At 38.4% G+C, this 9,135-nt stretch overlaps 1 pseudogene; it reads left to right on the forward strand.

Moving 5' to 3' along the window:
* Positions 1-8,368: 8,368 nt before the first annotated feature.
* LOC104536442 overlaps positions 8,369-9,135 on the forward strand; it is a 9,013-nt pseudogene continuing 8,246 nt past the window's right edge.

Raw genomic sequence — 9,135 nt, forward strand, 5'->3', positions numbered from 1 at the left:
TGTTGTTTTTTTATCTCTCAAAGTAAAGAAAAGAAAGCAAGAGCAAAAAAATCACGGAGAGCTCATACTGCAGATTCTTTCCATTATTTGATGGTGTATTCATAGCTTTGTAGGAATGTAAACAAAAGAGGTCAGACTAATAAAACACATTTCAGCCTGGTGGTAAATTCACAGTTGACTGCTATATGCTGAGTAGAAAATGGGTCTGCAGTTACCGATTTTGAGTGGAACTAACCACACTTTACGAGGCTTGAAAATAGCTGTTAAACCTGCGTCTTTCTCATAATTTCATCACCTGTATGTCATGTGTTTAACTGTTAATAAAGTGTTTGTGTTTTTATAGGAGAGAATGGTATTGAAACATCCACCCTTTTACAAATAATAAATTGGAAGATCTTTTAGCATAGTTATTGACAAGATCTAAAATTTACACATGCACATTTTAAGACATATTAAAATGTGGGTTGCCTATCAGTACCAGATTTCACCTGTTTTGCAACTAAAGAAAGTAGATTTTGACTAGATTTGAAAAAATACAACCCACAGAATTTCCTTGTTTAAATTTTGCTATGAGTGTAAAGTGTCACTGTGTTTTATGAGGACTGTGACTTTCCTGAAACAGCATGTGGTTTTGTAATGTAAACTGTTTAATCTGCCCAAGAGCGATAATGCTTTCTCGTGACCCTTCCTCCACCACATATTGTACACTCCACCTCAGTGGAGTGGATTTTATTTACTGCTGAGTCAATATTTACCGCTTTGCTACTGCCTGCAGTAGTTTTATTCCCTGTCTGAGCTACTGAATGGTACCAGGAGCTTTTTACAGCATTTAGGCCTTAATCCTGTCATATTCAATGAGTTTCTAGTGAAAGTTAAGGGTGCTCAACACCTCAGAGTGCTAGAATGAAAATCTCTTTGCAGACACCATATGTAACAGGGAAGCTCTAAGAAATACCATATATTTTTCCATTTGAAGTTTGATTCTTCTTGTAGCATAGTATCATTTGTTTCTATGTGAATTTTAATATTTCATTGCAGAGACTCATCAGGAAATACTTTTGCTGTATAAAACACTTTATTTTACTGATGAGAGTTGACATGGACAACACCAGGATTTCCTGGTCTGTCCTAGTCCATTTAAATGTAAAGTGTCAGGGCAGGAAGGGACTACATGGAGTAACTATGGAAGAGAATTATCTCAGATGTTTTGATAAGATAAAGAGCTATTTGACATTGCTAATAATCACACATCAATAGCTGTTTGGTGGAGCAGGCAGCAGTGTCACTGAAAGGGGAAATGTGCTGTTGCATTTCCTGGGGTGGAGGCAGAGGCAGCTGCCTGTGTGACAGCTTATGCAGGGGTGACAGCAGGGAAGATTTCCTATCATATACAGGAGGATGGTGGCAAAATTTTATTTCTCTAGGCCTTGGCCATTACTGTTTATTGCTTGTATTGCAGCAGTCCTGTAGGACTTCACCAGGCAATGGGGAAATACTGCACAAGGCAGGGCATGTATAAAACATGGAAGATGCATTTTCCAGAGTGGTGTTCTACCCCTATGAAGCAAGTAATAGAATTTTTTTCCATGCATGTGTAAACAGAAGGGATCCTGTTGTACCAGAAACACACACCTGAGAAGGAACCAAGCCTAAGAGAAAGTAAGAGAGAAATGAAATAACAACAGACATCAAGAAGATGGCGTCCTGTTCTGCATTGATACACTAATCCGTTTTGTAAATACAGACTCAGATCCAGGCAAGGCTGTTTCAGTCTTTTCTTCCATGTTAGGTATATTTTTTGTAAGCAGTTTACTCTGCCAGGTTTTCAGGCAGTGATTTAAAAACAAAATCTGCTTGAATCATACAGATGTTAAAATGCCAGCAGGACAAATAAAAAACAGCTGTGCAAAGCCTTATTCAATATATACAGTTAGCATGCATGTAAACAAAATTGTAAATTGTTGGGTTAGAGTATCAGCAGTGTTGTAGAGATTATGCCCTTTTCGGAGGAAGAGAAATAAATTCCTCTTCTGCAATTCCAGTGTCTTGTTCTGTATGTTAACTGCTGAATTTCCATTGCAAAGGCTACTGTGATTCAGTGGCACTGGTAAATAAAGTGTAGTGCTTTAATTAATACCAATGTCTATATGGAATTTTTGTTTGAACTTTACATCAGGTATATTATCTCTATTTTTTTCTGGGGGACTTTGAAAAGAAACAGGTAGCAGATACAGGCACTAGACAAAAGAAAAGCATGATATGCATTCCATGTTTACTTTTACAGCTTACTCTATCTTCATCCTAAATAAAAATAGAAAGACCTAGCCTCACCCCAGGAGGAGAGAGTAGTAAGATTGATAGTAATCAGATATAATCCATAATTAGGTTATGTGTTTAAATATATCAGTCCAGAGAGGAAAGTAAATAAAATAAATAAATATTCAACACTGACAAGCCTAAAACTGGCAATTCAGTCTAGGAAATTGTTTCCTTCTCTTGACTTCCATGTAAAAACTAAACAGATACACTTACCTTTTTGGGAGTGTGGATGTGTGCACCCATATGTGTGTGGTTTTGTGTGCAGGAAAGAAAGAAAGAGGCTATGAATCATCACTAGTGCATGATACTTGGCATGTTTTCAGAATGCATAGCAATCAGCAATGATTGCTTGAAATATACGAGATAGGAATCTTTAATTATTTCATAGCTAGATGATTCAACCAAAAGCTCATCACCCTTTGATTTACAAGATTTTTACCATTCTAAGAATCCTCAGTGTTTTCGTATTACATAAGAAGTACTATCTAATATAAGGTCCATTTTTTTCTCAGATATAGCACTACTGTTTTTGCATTAATACAAAATATAAATCAATATTTCATTATTTTTCTGTGCTATGTAATAAGCAATAGATAATATGAAATCTATAAAAATATTAAAATAATAAATTTAGTTTTTATCATAGCTAGATGAAATTTACTGTGAGAACTGTAATTTTCCATTGAATGGTTGATACATATGTAATTAAAAATAGCTGTCCTGAGGAAACAACCAGTGAAGTAATATATCTTTGTTTTGGAACTGCTTGAGCAATTTTAAAACTGTTGTCTTCAATAACTTTCAGAACTGTAAGCAAAAGAGGGCTCAAAAAATTGAAAAACTCTGGAACTCTTTAACAAAGCAATGTGTGCACTTTACCAAAGGATATAGATATTTCTGGGGGGAAAAAATGAAGTGTTCAGATTTCACAATCTGTAACTTACATGTTAATTCTGAAATAGTTTTAGTTTCAAAAGTTTTTAATTTATAGGGTTACAACTTAAATGCTATCACTGTATACTTTTTTATGTAGATAATGAATACAAATGCATTTAGGTTTGGGGAATAGTAATCATTATAAGGCCAGTTTGCATAATATTATATTAAACAAATAATTGGATTGGAAGAAATTTAAAGTTTAATTTAAAAAAGAAAAATGAGCCAACTTGCTGCATAATTGTATACTCTCCACAAGTCAGATGACAGGAAGAAGAATGGAAATTAAAGCACAATGCAAATCATGCACTAAATGTGTCAGGTACTAATTTTATCAGTTTTGGAAAAATCTAATGAGAAAAATGTCTGCAGATATTATCATTCGTTCCTAAGGCAAGTGATCTAGTTTCATTCAAGTGTGGATTTTACTTACTGATGAGAAGAGGGAACTGAAAGATGGACCTTCATAGATACCAAATATATACAAAATAAGAATGGGATCCTTTTTTATGTTAATCAGGTAAGTGACATCTGACTTGAGGTGCGAAGCTGGCAAATACTGATGTACATAAGTATTGGTGAAACACCTTACCAGGCAATATGCCTGGGAACCCACCAGTGGAGTGGGGTGAGAAGTTCTCTAGTGCCCTCTAAAGATGGTATTTGTCGCCTGTCTGTTGCAAATACTTGGCAATAGCCCCAGCAAGAGACTGTCACAAGGCACAGTGGAGAGGAATAAATTAACAGAGATAAAGAGAGAAGTGTGCCCCTTCTCTTCCATTACCACTGTTGAGTTCTTGCCTAAGATGGCTGGGATACTAAATTTATTCACAAGTGCTATTATTAAGATGTAAGGTTTTTTTAAGCATATCTTCAAGTGCTTTGCTGTCAGGCCTCGCTGTGGCAGTAGTCAGCAGAATAAACCTGCCTGTCATATCTCTTCAGCCTCATACGCAGCTCTCCTTGTTGTGTCTGTCAGTCTTCTTACAAATGGGACATGGACATGAGACAGGCCAGGTGATGCACAGATTAATACAAACTAGATTATTTTAGTGTTAGCTGCTCTCCATTAAAAACTGCCTATACTTCTCTACCTCTACATAAAGGACGTTATTCAGTGTAGGGCACATGCTGAGCACCTGAAGGTGGTGTAAATGCAAGTTCCAAATAATTTAATGTACTAATTCATACACCTGTCTGACTTTGCAGTGCACCCATCACACCAACAAAATTTCTGTTGCACTTTGTGCAAACAAAGGTAATCTGAATATAAACCCTTTCCAAGCTATGTATGATTTTGTCGCTTTTACTCATGTCAGCGCAGATTGTTTTAACATAGAGGATGCTTTATTAATTTTATATCTGAGAAGGGTACACAAATTGAGTACAACTGTGTTTCCTTTCTCTGTTTCATAACTTCAGGTGGCAGCACAAAGACCTTTGCTGCACATGATCAGACAGATACACAACAGCAAAATCAGTGTCTGACGCAGCTCAGACTACAGAAAACTCTACAATGTGCAGCTCTGCATAATATTTGTGTTGTTTGGCTGTTAAACAGTGCTGTTGCTTTTGTGACTTCATTTTTCCTATGTGGATGTCACCTCAGCTGGCCTGGAACATGTAAGAGGTTTATTCCTTCCAGCCTATTTCCCACTCTTCACTGAAGTGCATGCTGATTTTTCTTACTGATCGCAGTGGAAGAGCATTGAGCTATCCTTTCCTATTATCTCACAGCAGTTCTCATTACTCTGTGGGCTACAGTGTTGTAGCATGAGACTTTGGATTCCTCTGTCCTCCAGATCATACTTGTCATGGGAAACGATAGGGTGTGATTATTTTAGGTCTGTTCAGTAATGTGCTTCCAAGTCCTCAAATACAAGTCTATATATGCACAGTATTAATACTATGAACAAAATACAGCTTTCTATATTACTTTTATGCTTTGATCCCCCCCCCCACACACACACACAAAACTTTCAGCATTTACAAGGGAAATACGGGGATGTTTCAGACTTCTTAAGGGAACAGACCCATAGCCAGGCTCACTGTTCGGATGTGACTGAGCACACTACAGCAGATGGGAGAGACTCTGTGGGTGGGACCAAAAGATGCTGTCAGGTACCCAGCCTGCTCCAGCGGAAAGTACAGAGGCTGGAGCACCAGCGCGGGTTCAACCTGGACAAGGGAGAAGCTGGGGGCACTTAACAGCAACAGTGCCTATGAGGGGCTGTTGGAGAGCAGGGCTCTTTCAGAGGTGCAGTGTAGACAGGTGAGGGACAGGTGAGGCCAGGACCAGCCATAAGCAAAACTTTCCCCAGCAAGACAGGCAAGCAATGGCATGGGCCTGGGGCTGTGCAGACTCACTCCCTCCATGAACAACCTGGTCTGGCCCCATGACTGACCCTGCTGAGACCAACACCATGAGCTCCGGAGCTCCCTTCTCATCTGGATCATCCTACAGTACCCTGGTCCTTTGAACCTAGTCCTTGCTTGGTCTAATGACAGTGAACCTATCCTTGACATTAACAGGAAAATATTTAACCTTGGAATTTTATATTACAACTTTTTATATTACAAGCACTTTCAATATTAACTGTGTCAAATATTAACAATGTTGAAAGTGCTTGGGAACCCTTTCAAGAGTATATTTGAAGAAGCAGATCCCTAAAAGTCACTTCTTTCCCTCCTGCTTGCTGCAGCTTTGGACTACTTTTTCCATGAGCCGCTAGAGACAGATTTCTACACTTGTTTCATTTCATGTTTACTTTGCTGCTACATGTTTCTCCTTTGTACCTCCTACTAAAGATAAAGAAAAGGGCAAATAGTAGCTTTTTTCCTGAAAGATTGTAATTTAAAAGCTTATGTTTCACAGGGATATGAGCAGTTTCCTCAGTAATGAGAGCCCTTTGAGCCTACCACATGCTGTTGTGCATGTAAATATCATCTTCAGGCTTTAGCATCCTGTAACTGCAGCCATTTTAGTTTTATTGGGATTCTTATGGTGGTTTTAATTAATTAGGTCTTGGTTAAAAGATTTCTGGCTTCTATTTCATGTTAATTAACAGTTGTTCTGGGGATTGTCTACATTTTAAGTCACTGTTCTGAAGTTCAGCAGAGCCAAGGTTGGATCCTTTGTCAAAGGATAAAATTTTTTGTTTGCTCTTCTATTGCACTTTCCAGTAAACAATTCAGTGGATAACAACTGGGAATATATGTTTTTCATTTAACAATTTAATCCTCCACTATTTGTTTAAAATCCTGACCCTTCATGATGAACTATTAGTATACACACCAATTTTAATATTTTATGTTTGACAAATATAGATTAAGGGTGTGCTGTGACATGATTTGTAATTAAAGTCTCTAATGTGGTTTCAGGCTAATGACACAACATTATAACATCATCTTTCCCAGAATGTCCTTACTTTAGAGTTTGTCTTCTGCATGTCCAGAACTGCATTCATCCACTTCACAACTTTTTACAGGTTTTCTACTTACATTTTTTCTCTGTCTCTATAGACTTTTCTCTTACAATTCTGTGGGACAAATACAGAAGACTGGTGAGGAGGATTGTAAAATTGCTCAAGTGACTTGCAGCTGAGGTGTCAAAACCCACATATATTGTACTAATTGCTGTTTAGTCTTTTATGCTTGACAAGTAGAACTTCTGTACTTAGCTAGCCTAGGCTTGTGATAAACCCAGAGGCATCCTATCTAGCACACTTAAGATTCTGGCCCTGCTGTGGGAAAGATCAAAGCACAACAGTGGAAAACTATGCCTGAGAAACATCCTTGAAATACAGGCAAAAGCAGCAGGTTTGAAATTTCTCACTCTGGCCCTTGCAAGAACCAAGCTTCATGGTGCCTGCATTTCCACTTGTGCGCCTCTGCCCAGGTGCTGCTTCAGAGATCCCCCAGTTCACAGAGTAACAAGAATAAATCTGTTCTCTGTGTCTCATCCATGGTTTTGTGGTTGTTCCTGAAACCTGCCTGTGTCAGCTCACACAAATTCATTATACCATGTTCATTATACCTCCACGTATTTTTCTGAATCCCGCTTTAATACCTGTGCTGACATCATTTTAGTACCATAAGTAGTAAGTCATCGAAGATATGTATCTCTGAATTGAGCTGGAAATAGGGGGCTGAGTGTGTACTTTCTTGGCTGCCTTGCCAGGATGACCTTACTGAGTTTCTGCAATGTCTCATCTTTTGCTGTCATTGCTGCAAATGTATACCTCATAATTTCTGAGACTGGATAATCTAAGAAAATTACCTAGGTATAAAAGCCTATTGTTTTCAAATACAATTGTCAAATTCTTTTGAAAGCATTAATCTTATCAGATGCCTCATCAATCTTTATTTCCCTGTTTACACTCTATTATTGAATCATATAGTAATATCTGGAAAAAATAAACCCAGTCATTGTATTTGGGGATGCATGCCCATTTCTTTCTCCTTTCCTATGGGTATTGTCAGTTTCTAATTTGCTTCTGCCACAAAGAATATCTCAAAAGAAACAACATATATTTGACTATCCCCAAGCACCGCAGTCAGAATCTGTCACCCTCTTTTCTTACATACCATAACTAATAGGATCTTCTGTTCTTAGCAATTACTTTTAGTGTAAAAGGCTGTTTACACTGTGCTTTGAGCATCTTTCTCATTATGAGAGGAATGCTTCTGAAATAAGGACAGTTGGACAGTTACTGGACAGTTACTGGTATTCCACAGGGTCCACAGCCAGTTTCACTCTGCTACTGATAAAGATACACTATTGCTTTTCCTTCTTTTTCTCTTGACAGTAAATGCTTGCAAAATGTTTCCATGTTTCTGCAGCTGTTGCAGGATTTTTCAGGTGCTGGACATTGTTTGCAGCTGTGCGTTCTCCCTGTTTTTCCTCTAGACTCACTTCTGAAAAATCTTCCAGCTTTCCAAGCTCCTCTTTCAGAGGACAGTCTACTTACTGTAGTTGTATCTTTTCTCTCTAACATTTTATTTCTAGCCAATTTCTTTATTCCTCCTTTATTTCTCTCCTGAAGTGCTTTGGCAATATATTCAAAGTAGTATCCTCCAATCTTCTGAAGAATCCTTAGGGTTCTCCTTCAAGAAAAACAAAGATTGGTTTGATGAAAACAACCAAGAGATCCAGGAATTGTTGACCAGGAAGAGAACTGCTCACCAACCACACCTCGCTCAGCCATCTTGTCATGTAAGAAAAGCAGCCTTTCGTCTTGCATGCAGCAAGCTCCAACAGCTTCGAGACATCCAGAACAAGTGGTGGATCAGCCTAGCAGAAAAGACTCAACTATGTGCAGATTTGGGTGATTACAGAGTACGGACTCACACACCATGCTCCAAGCCAACTACTAAGTGCAGATGGCCAAATGCTTCTCACAGATAAAACCTCTATCCTGACTCGATGGTCTGAACATTTCCAGACTCTCTTAAGTGCCAACCGTGTAGCTGGTAGAAGGTTCAGCAATTCAGAACATTACACAACAACTGATGAAAAATAAATTGGATATAGCCCCTACTATTGGAGAGACTCTTGAGGCCATACAGCAGGTGAAAACTGGCAAGGCAGCTGGGATTGATGGAATCCCACCTGAAGTTTGGAAGTGCTTGGCCTCCATGCTAAATTTCACGAGCTCATTGTGCGCTGCTGGGAAAAAGGTGAATTACCATCAGATCTCCGTGATAATTATCACCCTTTACAAGAAGAAAGGAGAAAAATCAGACTGCTCAAATTACCGTGGTATTACTTTGCTCTCCACTGCTGGCAAAATCCTTGCAAGAATACTTTTGAACAGATTAGTACCAGCTATCTCAGAAGAAGTTCTACCTGAAAGCCAATGTGGTTTCAGAGACAATAGG

The sequence above is a fragment of the Mesitornis unicolor genome, unplaced genomic scaffold (assembly GCF_000695765.1).
Source record: "Mesitornis unicolor isolate BGI_N332 unplaced genomic scaffold, ASM69576v1 scaffold10772, whole genome shotgun sequence".
Lineage (NCBI taxonomy): Eukaryota > Metazoa > Chordata > Aves > Mesitornithiformes > Mesitornithidae > Mesitornis > Mesitornis unicolor.